At 36.0% G+C, this 13,070-nt stretch overlaps 1 long non-coding RNA gene across 1 annotated transcript in view; it reads left to right on the forward strand.

Annotated features, from left to right (window-relative positions):
- The first annotated feature begins 10,245 nt into the window (after positions 1 to 10,245).
- Positions 10,246 to 13,070, forward strand: part of LOC113198528 (uncharacterized) — an 87,553-nt gene continuing 84,728 nt past the window's right edge. Inside the window, exon 1 of the long non-coding RNA XR_003302845.2 lies at positions 10,246 to 10,304. This is a non-coding gene — a long non-coding RNA (uncharacterized LOC113198528). The remainder of the gene's footprint in view (positions 10,305 to 13,070) is intronic.

Below are 13,070 nucleotides of genomic sequence, written 5' to 3' on the forward strand. Positions count from 1 at the left end.
CCATCTTTATGCACGCACATGCGCCACGACGTCACCACAGCTTTATAAAAGGCGCGTGTTGCCTGAGTAGGTTAGTGACGCGTGGCTGCTTTGAGGAGAAGGTTCGTGTCTGGTAGGCAGTGCGCGGGAGGTGCCCAAACGGGTACTTAGGAACTTGGGGGGAGAAATTTCTTTTGGTGATGGCTGCATTTCAAACTCTTTAATACTGGAATTTGCATATGTTAAAAATACTTCAGAGGGTGGAGCTGGTTTCCTAGGAACCGCTTGTGGAGAAAAGCTCTGCAAAGTAGTCCTAAGTGTTGGAATGAACTTCCCGCAGAGTTTATTCAGCAAATACCTGTGGAGTAGCCTGAAGCACCCTACCTTGGGTGTCCCAGCGCTGTCTGCTGTCTGTAGTTTGCAACCCCAGTATTAAATCCCTACCTTCTGGCTCCCTATCCTCTTCTTCCTACTTATGTTTCTGCACCACACAGTAATGTTCCATATACTTGCTCTTTTGTTTATGAGCACACCCACCACTAGAATCCAAACTCCTTAAGAACTGATACTTTTGTCTCTTGGGGTGCCGATCCTCAGCAACTAGAAGTGCTGTAGGTGCTCAGTATTTTTGAGTGAATGGGTGAAATATTCTCACTAAAGCTGTTTCATGGCTCAGGAGGAAAAGGGAAGGTACAGGCGATTGAGACTGGTCACATTATGAGCATGTGAAAATATGGCACAACGAATTCCACTGTGCAGTTCTAATGCACCAATAAAAAAACAATTTTCCAGAGCTCTGTCTTCAGTTGGTAGGACTGTTCCACACCCTTAACACTTAGTAAAGATGACAAATAGATTCTGGGTTCCAGGAGTGAATCAGGGCTTTTGCATGGTTACAGACATTTTATATTTTATGTGAGTAGGTAAATGAAAACTTTTCTTTAAGTCGGTAATAAGTTACATGAAACAGAATACTGAGAGACTGCGCATTAAAGCATTTGTACTTCCGACAGGCTTTGCTTTCGTCCCTGCTTTGCATATGTTTTCATAGCAGCATGGTTGGGACAAACTGGGGTCTTTCACCTTTGAGCCCAGCTTTTTCAGAGGTCATTGTCTGTCTTAGGGAGGAAAAGTTTGGAAAATTTCTCGTGACATTTAGGAAAACAGTAACCAAAAGTAATAACAGAGACTTAAAGGTTATCAAGATGGACTACTATAATTTATATTTTCTAGCATTCCATAGAAATGCTCCTCTAAAGGATTTACTTTTGTAACTCTCCTTGTGACATAGCAGTATGCTATGAAGCAGTGTGCACAGAAATGTGTACATGAGAGTATGTCTAGGAAGAGCATGGAGAACAGTGTTTTTTCATAGTTTTCACTAGTTTTGAAGGTTTTATTTCTTGTGGTAGGGTATTTAAAAATGGAGTCTTGACAGTAAGAAGTGGGAGAAATATTTGGAGAAGGTAAACTCCTGAGTACAAAAATGCAGACAGACAAGAAAGGCTTCAGGATGGAAAAAGAAGTGACAAACTTAGCCAGATTCAGCGATTATTTTATTTCTTTCTATTTCAAAGACTTCAAGCTATGGGGCCGGGGATGTGGCTCAAGCGTAGCACGCTTGCCTGGCATGCGTGTGGCCTGGGTTCTATCCTCAGCACCACCTACAAACAAAGATGCTGTGTCCGCCAAAAGCTGAAAAATAAACATAAAAAAAAAAGACTTCAAGCTATAGTAAATTCTGTTATAGTTTACATAGAAACCATTTTTTTTTTTTTTTTTGCAGTACTAAGTATGGAACCTAGGGATGGTCTACCCATTGAGCTACATTCTCAGCCCTTGGTTTACTTTGAGAGAGGGTCTTGTTAAGTTGCCTGGGCTGTCCTTAAACTTGTTAACCTCCTGCCTCAGCCTCCTGAGTAACTGGTATTATAGCTGTGTGCCACCACACCAAGCTATAGAAAGCCATCTTTTGTGTTTTTCTGGGTAGGTAAGTACAAAGAACATCAAGAACTTATAGCTGAAATGAAGCTGATTTTTTTTTAAACACTTTCAGGAATTTGATAAAGCAATCTAATTGCCTGTGTATCTGTTTTTCTTTATTTTGATAAAAATCATTAGAATTTCAGCTTGTTTCATATTTGTACTCTGATCATTTGACTGTGGGAAAATATTCTACACTCAATATATCTGAAATGTTTTAAATTGGTGGATTTTAATCAGAAATAATTTATAACCAGATACCTCTTTAGAAGTTTTTGTTAGTGAACCAAGTATCATTCTAGGTCCAGTTGTTACCTAAGAGGGGAACTTTTTTTTTTTTTTTTTTGCTGGTCATGACTCAGTTCACTTTATTAACAAGAATAACTCAGTTCCCCAGGACATGCCCCATTTTTTTTCTGGAGGATTTCAGAGTCCATGTGCTGTTTCTTTTTTAAAAATTTTTACATAGATGGAATATAATTTCTCATTTTTCTGAGTATACATATTGTAGAATCACATTGGTCATACAGTTACATACATACAAGTAATAATGTCTGTTTTATTCTATTTTTCTTATCCCCACATCCCCTGCCTTCCCCTCCTTTCACTTCCCTCTACCTAATCTAAGGTAACATTATTTATTTTTTGCATTACAATTCTTAATACACATAAATACCATGCTTTTGTATTTCTGTTTGTATATAAAGTATGTTGACATCCAATTCAAGTTTTCATACATGTACTTTGTATGATGACCATTGCATTCCACCATCCTTGTTACTTCCCTACCCCCTCCCTTTCCCTCCCACCCGACTTCCCTATCTTGAATTCATCTGTTCCTCCCATGCTTTCCTTCCCTATCCCACTATGAGTCAACCTCCCTATATCAGAGAAAACATTCGGCATTTGTTTTTTGGGGATTGGCTGACTTCACTTAGCATTATCTTCTCCAACGCCATCCATTTTTACCTGCAAATGCCATGGTTTATCTAAGAGGGGGAACTTCTAACTCAGGGTCAGTAGAAATGAAACCAGCCAAGTTTGGGGAATACACAAAGGCAAGGTTTTAACTGGGGTTCCACCTGTAGGGAGACAGCATTGAATGGAATACCAGGTTGTTTCCTCAAAAGATGTAAACTTGTGTTGTTTTGCTTGAGTTGGCTAAAATTCAGTAATTTTCCACTAACTGGGGCACTTCCAAAAGATGGTGGTCTTGTGAGAGCCTTGAACATTGAACAGTCATGGTCAGTTTATCCCAGGAACTGCTGAGTTACTCTTGCAACTGGTGCCATTATCCTGTGCAAACATCCTGGCCTTATAGCTTAATCTGGGACTTACGATAGGGCTGATGAACTTTGATTACCTGGGCTGCTGTATCTGCTGAAAAAGCCCAAGAGCTGGGTGGTAGAAAACGCAAATCAGTTTTAATATGTCTATATTGAAGGCAGTCAAAATATCTATGTGCAGACCTGAGTAGACTCTGACCCAGAGGTTAAAGTTGCAAAGGAGAGAGACACAATATGAAGACAGAGATGTCAAGCCTTTTTATCACATTGCAGTAGCCGATCAGACATCTGCAGGTCCAAGTGAAGAATCTTTTTTCTGTAAAAGCAGGCTTCGGATCCCTGAAAAGTAAGTAGGAAACTTCTGTCACCATAACCTACATGTCAGAGATGTTATCTGCAACAAAACTAGTGGGAAACCAATAATGTATTGCCCAGTTTTGTTAACTTTAAAAGTCACTAATTTTGTAGGTAACTAAGAACAAGTGAAGCTAGAGGTATACTTAACTTAGATTTTCCTGGTAACATTCTGTTTCAGTTTTTTTTTTTTTTTTTTTAAATCAGGTTCTCATGACAGGCTTGCTGAAAAGCACAAAGGTAGAGAAGCCACATGCCATGCACAAGGGATAATAGTTCATTGTGCTCAGGGGTTTATTTCATCATTCCAGCCTTTTGTCCCTCCATGGTGGTCCCTGACTATCTCACAATCAGATAAAACACTGCAGTAGAGAAATCATTATCACAGATGATGCATACATTATAGACATTTTTGGCTAACAAGGTCTTGCTGATAAAACTATGCTTAACCTTACAGATTTCCAATGAGAATTTGCATGTGCCTTTTCCTTCCTTAGGAAAGTAAATGAAAACCTCACCACTTTTAAAATTGAGTTTAGAAAAAATTAGAAAATTTTCATATTGAGAGCACACATAATTGTTGGAAATCATTTTTGTATGCATGGTAAATATATATACTTCTCATATTTCAGTAATTTAAAGCTCACACAAATATGTCAATATATCCTCTATTGTTATGTACATCTAAAAAGAAAAATAAAAAAAGCTCGCACAGTCCTTTTGCCTTATACTGTTGCCTTTCTAGCTGTGTATAATTGATAGAAGTTGTGTTATTGTTTTGCAATCCTGTCTCTTTGATTTCTCACTCTTACTATATTCACTAGTCTATGACTGTTGAGGTTTGTTGAGGTTTTTTTTTTTTTTTTTTTTTTTTTGGACTTAGTATTGAACCCAGGAATACTTTGCCACTAAGCTACATCCTCAATCTTTTTTATTTTTTATTTTAAGACAGGGTCTCATTAAGTTGGTTAGGGTTTCACTAATTTGCCCCTGGCCATGAACTTGTGCTCCTCCTATCTCAGCCTCCCCAGTTGCTGGGGTTACAGGCATGTGCCACTGTGCCCAGCCAGTCTTGAAGTAGGCATTTTCTCATTGTGTCCTTCCTGCTTCATTCTTTATTCTCTCCATTTTTTTTCCCTTTTGCTCTTATAATCTTGTAACTTTATTATTTATGATTGATTAAGCAACTAAGAAAGTTTTAAAAGCATACTTAAACTATGTTTGAATGGTAAGCATTGCTGCCATTCCTATCTTTTCCCCTATCTTTTCGAAATGCTTATTGCGAAATGTCTTGTCTGTTGAAAACAATCAATCATCTTGTACTAGCCAGCTTCATTTTTGTTTGCTATATGTATCCCCTTGAAAACTTTCATATGACTTCCTTTGAAAGAATGCAAGTTGCAGTTTTACTGCTTTGCAACTTCTTTGTTTTAGGATCTAATGATGTGAAAAATATAGTCAGAAAATGTTGTTGTGGTTTAATGCCTTTGGGATAGTTAGTTAAATGAAGGACATTAAGTATTTTTTTTTATGTGAAAACAGCAAGAAGAAAATGTTCTCTCTCTTTTTTTTTTAAACACTTCTTCTGAATACATTGCTTCTAGGGCACTGAGTCTTATTTTCGAATCCTTTTTTTTTTTTCTTGTAAAAGTATCTCTTGATTTCCCATTATTTCTTAAATTGAAAACTGAGTGATTGTACTGACTTTTTATTCTTGTAAAATCCTCCAGTTTGGTTTTGAATGCTAATTTTAATGTCAGGGTATTTAAAAGTTCACTTGGTTTAATATATACTTGGGATTTGGATAGTTATCAAATTTTTCAGGGGTTAAAAACATGAAAAAACTCCTTTTTTTTGGGGGGGGTCTGCCTTTTCTGGACTCTGAAAAAAATACAAATTGGAGATCATAGAAACAGACCATGAATTTATTTTTAATGTATTTTCTTAAGTCCAAGTGTATATTAGATTGCTTATATTGTCTTATTTACATAATCAATAGTAATGTTTTAGATACATTAAATGCAAGTCTTACTTTTCACTCAACTTAAAATGTTTACAGCAGGTACAATTGTTAATTTGAAAAGCTGAATAATGGTTTTAATTTTATAATTTTGTTGTCCGAAAAAAAAATTTGACATGAAATAGAGGTTAAATGTGTTGGCTTATATGCCTAAAATTTTGAAGAAGAATAGTTAGAGGGGAAAAGAAATGGATTCATTTTAACTCTAGATGGCAGTTAAACACAACTAACAAAGACCAACTTTTTTTGAAACACAGAAACACAAAAATAGTAAAACACACATAAACGTGCATTTTGTCTTACCATCCAGTTAGTTATATTCTCAATGTGATGTCGTGCATTGATATACTAAATAAATATGTATAAAATGTAATTATACACAAGTGAAGTAAATACATGGTGGAGGCCTGTAACTGCAATTTTTTTTTTGAGCTAGTAATAGTGTATACACCTGTGCATTGCTTGTATTTTCTTTTGTAATTCTTTTCCCACAGATTATTACACATTTAATTCTTGAAATGTTCAGATGGAAACAAAGCCATCTTCATGAAAAAAATGTATACTGTTAAAAACTCAGAAATCTAGCATAGATATCCATGCATGTCTATTTGAGATTGCATTTTCTTTTCCTTTGCTTTGCGTTTTAAATACATTTTTACATGTAAGTATTTAATTCACAGTGTTGGCCTGTTGCTTCAGGGTACTAAAATTGTGTTTCTAGCATATGTATAAGGGAAAGGAAAATTGCTGGATCGTGGTTCTCATCTCATAGTCTCAGCTCTTTGAGTGTCTTTTCAATACACTTGTAGAATGGAATTGTCTCTTGTTTATGATTACCATATGCCATAGGATGTCTAGCACATAGTACAAAAAGGACTTAGGAGAGGCCTAAAGTGTCTCATCTGACTTGTCAGATGGCTTAGAAAAGGAAAAGTTTAGCTCTAAACATTTTTATTCTAGACTTTATGAAAGGATTTATTTGATTCTCATTTCTTGTAGTTATAAATTTATGTTTTGAGTCTGTCTAAATGGTGAATTATTGTACAGACCTCAACTAATGCCCATGTTGGGGGGCCTCACTGTCCTCACTCTTGTAGACCTTGTGAAGTTGTTGTAAGGAATGTTGCTTTCAAGAAACAAAGGTGTGGAAGTACAGATGAGCCTCTAGAATCTAGAACCTCATTGAACACTTCAGATCTTAGAATCAGTGATTACCTTCTAGGTTGTTTGTAGAATACATGTTGAGTAGAATCTCCAAGAACTGTAATCACATTGGAGAGCTCCTGTGACAGACTGAAGCCATTTCTCTGGGCTCTATACTTTTTGTAGCAGTTCTTGGTTCCTAATAGGTTCTTAATAAATACCCATTTAAAGTTGATATAATGATAATGCTGTTTTTTTTTTTAAAAGCACAACTAAAAAGTCTTATGTTACCCAAATACCAAAGTGAAAGAATTTATCCATTTCTTTTAGAGAAGCTTGTACTAGAACTTTTTAATTTTTAAAATTTTAATTAGTTATACATGACAGTAGATTGCATTTGTGCACTTTAATATATTATACATAGAGGGAATATAATTTCTTATTTTTCTGATTACATATATTGTAGAATCACATTGGTCATGCAGTCATATATGTATATAAGGTAATAAAGTCTTTCATTCTGCTGCCTTTCCTATCCCCAAATCTCCTCCCCTCCCTTCACTCTCCTCTAATAAAGTAACTCTATTCTTCCCTAATGACCCCCCATTGTGAATTAGCATCTGCATAACAATAAATAGAATTCCTGCTCACCTCCCACAGATTGTTGCCTTGCAAGAATAAAAGATACCAGAGCTGCTGATTTTTAAAGTTCAGACAAAAATGACTTTTTGTGGAAAATCATCTTAATTCCTAGTATTAGTAAACAAGCCAAAATTTACAAAGCAAAGATTTTAAAACATACCAGTGGAGTGACAGTTTGTAAACTTTAGTATATAGAATTTTCAGTTTAGCTCATTTTTATATTTTAAAATTGATTTCTTAAAATCTTTTTTGCAATCCAATCATACTTCTTTGAGGATATGATGTAGGATAGAAGAGCCTGGACACCTGAGGCATTTTTTTTTTTTTGAGTTATTTATTTATTTATTTAAAATACATGACAGCAGAATGTATTACAATTCTTAATACACATATAAAGCACAAATTTTCATATCTTTGTATAAAGTATGTTCATGCCAATTCACATCTTTATACATATACTTGGTTTTTTTTGGATTACAATTCTTAATACACATTTATACCACAATTTTTCATATCTCTGTTTGTATATAAAGTAGGTTGACACCCAATTCGTATCTTCATACATGTACTTTGGATAATGATGTCCATCACATTCCACCATCCTTGCTAATCCCTTGCCTCCTCCCTCTCCCTCCCTCCCCTCTTCCCTATCTAGAATTCATCTATTAGTCCTGTGTTCCCCCTCCCTACCCCATTATGAGTCAGCCTCCTTATATCAGAGAAAACATTCTGCATTTTTGGGGGGGAGATTGGCTAACTTCACTAAGCATTATCTTCTCCACCTGAGGCATTTTTAGGAAGCAGGTTTATTGACTGCAGGGTTCAGAGGAGCTATCTCCCAAATCATTCTCTGTACAGAGAAGCTGGAAATTCTTTGAACTTTATGCCCAGTGGGAGGGGGTTGAAGATTTACATTTTGTAGTTTTATTCTCAAAGAATTACCTTAAATTGAAGTTTTGGGAGTGTCACTGTGTGCTACTTACTTTGTGTCCAAAAGCTTAAGTACTAAAGGACTGTGTGATCATTTCTTTATTAGTTTTGTCTATTTTTTCTTCTACAGTCTTTTGTATGATTATAGTAAACTTACAAAAATGTGAATCAGAACTGGTAAAGTCCCCTTCTTCAACCTCCACACTGGCTTTCCATGGCAGGAGTAAAACCCACATTCCTGCAGGTCCTTGCTTGATCAGAGGTCCCTCTTAACTGTAAAGTCATCTCTTGTCCAGGTTCTGCCTTGTTCGCTGTGGTCTTGTTGATGCATGCCATACTTAGTCTCATTTGAAGCACATTTGCACTTTGTGTTCCCTTTGCCTTAGAACATCTTCCACAGAACTTTACACAGGTCACATCTTAAGAAAGGTCCTGCCCACTTCACCAAAGATAATCCCTTTTATCATAATTTCTTACCTTTATCATGTTTTTTCCTCGAACTGGGGATGAACCCAGGGGCACTTAACCAGTGAGGCACATCCCTAGCCCTCTTTTTGCATTTTGTTTAGAGACAGGGGTCTTGCTGAATTGGGTAGGCCTGGCTAAATTGCTTAAGCTGGCTCTTGCCTCAGCCTCCTGAGCCTCTGGGATTATAGGCATGCCCCACTGTGCCCAGCTGCTTTATAATATTTAATAGCACTTTTACCTGAAATGTTTGCTTACTTGTCTTTTTAACTGGTATATGCATTTTAGGAGGGCTAGAGTCTTGCCCATCTTGATGATAGCAGTATCCTTAACACCTAAAACAGGACCTAGTCCTATAATGCTTAAACAATTGCAAAATTAATAAAGTCTAGATAGCTGTTGTGATGTTGTATAGCAGAAGAGAGATTTCAAGATTGGGAAGGGCTTTGGACGGGGGACACTACAGATTATGGTCCAGGTGCCTCAGTGTGGTACAATAGACCTTTTGCCCCAAAACCCCCCCAAAGCTTTTTCTCAGTATTAGAAATTTGACTTCCTATATTGTATGACAGAATTAAAAATGGTGTCAGACATGCTTTATAGAACTAAATTAAAATAAGTGACCTTTAAGTTTTGCATGTGGACTACAAAGGCGCAGAGATTTAAAATTACTGATGTGGTATTTGCTTTGCTTTATATTATCCTTAATATGGGTAAACTTTTGATAAAGAAGCATTTCACAGTAGAGACAGCACAGAAAAATGTGTTATATGGTTAAAACAGTTCAGCCTGTTGATTTTTTCTTGAATATTTTTTGTTATAATTTTGTTTTGCATGTGAACTTTTTTTTCTATAAAAGATAACAGAGGTGGGTGAGAATGGAACATTCATTTATTTCATACACCCAAAATATATTTACCAAAGCTGTATAATTTTCTAGTTCAAATGAATTTCTGACAACTAACATACATTTAGATTTCTTCTAGGATCACTCCCCCGCCATGATAGCTTTATTATCTGTTGAGTGCTTATGTGATTTTATGGAAAAGTCTGTGAGGAAAAAAAAATGTTGTTTATGTAAATTTGCTTCTCTTTCAACTTTTTAAATATATAAATATAGTTAATCTATAAAAATTTCTACCTTGATTGGTTAAGGGTAGACCACACTTAATCAAAGCATGTATAAGAAAAGAAATACTGAAGTAGTAAACTCATCTTCCTATCCCAGACGTAATAGAAATTGTATCCCAGTTTGTGCTATGATTAGAACTAAGAGGTATGACCTTCACAACTGAAATGTGAGGGCATACTTCACTGGTATTTGATAGAAAGGCAGTGTGTTGAAATAACAGTATTGCCAAATTAGAACTCCTGGGTTCTGCTCTAGGTTTGCTACTTTAGAACTCAGTTTCACTGAAGGAAAATATTGCTTTCTTTTTCTGCAGGATACTTATGAGGGCCAAATGAGAAAATGAATATGAAAGTGCTTTCAGAATTGAAAGGTACTGTAATGTAAGGTTTTCATGTTAAAGTGGCATTAATGGAAAAATAGATCTATTTTATTAGACTAATCACACATTTTAGTACTAAGTTAGTGTAAAAACCTTATAGGTTATTTAATTTGTAACATGGATCTCTCCATGGACTCAGTTTCCCTTGATTATAAAGCTCTGGGGTGTTTGTTTCTGATTTACTATATGAATTTCTAGTTTGTATTTTCCCCTCCCCTCCTTGCTTCCCTCTCTCACTGCCTCCCTCCCTCCCTTCCTTCCTCCCTCTCTCTCTCCATGATCCTTTTCTTTTCTCCTTTGGTATTGGAGACCAAACCCAGGACTTTGTTTGTGCCAGGCAAGTGCTCTTACCACTGAGCTGTACCTGCAAACCGTGAGCTTTACTTTTTTGATTGAGTTTTGTGAACTGATTTTCCCATGTCTTTTAGACTCATCTTTTGTTCTGGAAAGTTAAAAACGAATTCTTAAAAAGTCACTGATAAGTAAATCTCAACAATTTCAAAACTCTTTTAAACTCTGAGTTTCCCCAGAATGTAGAATTAACAAATCTATTTATGTATTTCTTTAAAGCACAAAATAATAATACTGTTTAATCCCCAGATGTATGAAACAGATTCCACTATTTTTTACTTATTCTTTATTTTTTTAATTAAGAAAAATTTCTTTGTTTTAATAATCTTCAAGAAAAAGTATAATACTATTCTTTCATTCTGTTTTGGTTTTCTTTGACTATGACAGATATACATAGTGGAGATTTAATAATGAAAGAATCTGTGTTAGATGGGATGAACTGAATTTTTAAACTTATTAAAATATCTGTATTTAGTTCCCCATTTGACTTCCATTAGGTCAGAAGGTGTCCTTTACTTCTCTTTACGTTGTGTATGTATGTGTGTGTGTGTGTGTGTGTGTGTGTGTGTGTGTGTATATATATATATATATATGAATGTGTGTGTGTGTGTGTATATCCCCCCCCCCCCATGGTGCTGAGGATCGAACCCGGGGCCTGTGCAGGTGAGGCAAGCAATCTATCAACTGAGGTGTATCCCCAGCCCTGCAGATATTCCCAATGAGTGTTCCACTCACAAAAAACCCCAACAACTTTCCCTAAGTCATACATTTATAAAGTAATGACTTTGTTACATAATACAAATAAGTGACATCCATGTTTTTTATTTTTTAACCAAAACCCTTTGTCTTATCCCTTCCTTTATTCAGCAAAATATCTTTAAATCTGTTTTGAATATATCAAGATATTTAAAAGAGCGGTACTATTTGTATTTGAATTTTGCAATCATTCTGTTGGACACATTTTTAAGTAGGGTGAGTCGTACCTAAAGCAGCAGAAGAAAATTGTTACCTGTCTTTGGGAAGAAGAAATATGCTTTTGAGGAAGAAAATTGAGAAAACTGTACTGACTCAGACAAATAGTCCCTTTTAGTCTTAATTTAAGAGTCACCGTGGTGATGTACCTACATCACACTAACCACACATTGGTTCAGTGGTGAGACAGTCTTCAGTGACTGTCACTTTCAGACTAAGTCTAAACTCTTTAGGTTGATAGTCAAGTTCTTCCATGGTATACACTTCACTTATTTTTCCAAGTTCATCTCGTTTTTTTTCCAAACAAAAATTTTGTTTTTGCAAAGCTTTTTCTAACTTTCACACAGACGGAATGTCCTTTATTATTATTTTGTTACCAAAGATTTATCTATCTTTTAGTGCCCAGCTGAAGTATCATGGCCTTCTTGGAGCTTTTTGTCTGAACGCCTGTAGCATTTATTCTATTAATATCTGTCGACTTGGGACCCATGATAAAACACCATGTATTGTTGTTTTCAGGTCTGTATCTATTTCATGTGTGTGCTTGTGTGTTTATGCATAGAGACCATGTATTTTCATTGTTTCTAACTTTTACAGGACTTAGAATATATAGAGATAGGCATATAAAACATGTTCAATAAATGTTAAAGGGATCGTGATAGTTAACCTTTCTGGTGTTGTATTTCTTAGTTGGAAGACTGGTTTAACATTTAAGGATGGGCTGACCTCAGTTTATTCATAGAAGCTAGGGTTTGGATTCTTTTAGCCCAACAGCATTCTTGAACAATACTTCCATTTTGGAAACACTGACACGAGTGTTTAAAACATCATTTAGGAAAATGAACACTATTTAGTCATCATAATTCTCTTTATAGAGTTGTCAGTAACTGAAAGCCCTCATTTCACATACTCCTACACAAGGGATTATGTCCCTGTCAACTTCTCATGTTAAAGGAAAACCATTCTGCCCAAGGCTTTTCATGTGTGCATTGGTCACTTGATGTCTTAGTGCCTGTTTCTCTTGCAAGGTAAGACATAGCTCACGTCTTCATTTTTCACCATTAGCTTACCAGGACAGCCTCTGCTTAACTAGTTGAGGAACAGATCTGGAATAAGTTGCCATAGTAGCAAGAGTTTAAGAACCAAGGGGTTCATCTTACTGTTAAAAAAAAAAGTTTTCATGTTAACTAGTCAGAAACTGTTTCCAAGAGAAAGTTATCACCTGCATGTTGCATGAGAGCAAAGGGGAGGGCATTCTAAGGAAGAGGAGGGATGGGAGGGGGCTTGTAGGAGTGAAGCAGTGAGCATTTGGGTCAGTGTGTGGTTAGAGTGAACCTACCTGGAGCCAAGGTGTGAGCGGAAGAGGAGAGGAGATAGAGATGGGATAAATGGAAGTAGTAAAGGGGGAGATGATGATATTTTTAAAGACAAGAA

Source organism: Urocitellus parryii, chromosome 3 (assembly GCF_045843805.1).
Source record: "Urocitellus parryii isolate mUroPar1 chromosome 3, mUroPar1.hap1, whole genome shotgun sequence".
NCBI lineage: Eukaryota > Metazoa > Chordata > Mammalia > Rodentia > Sciuridae > Urocitellus > Urocitellus parryii.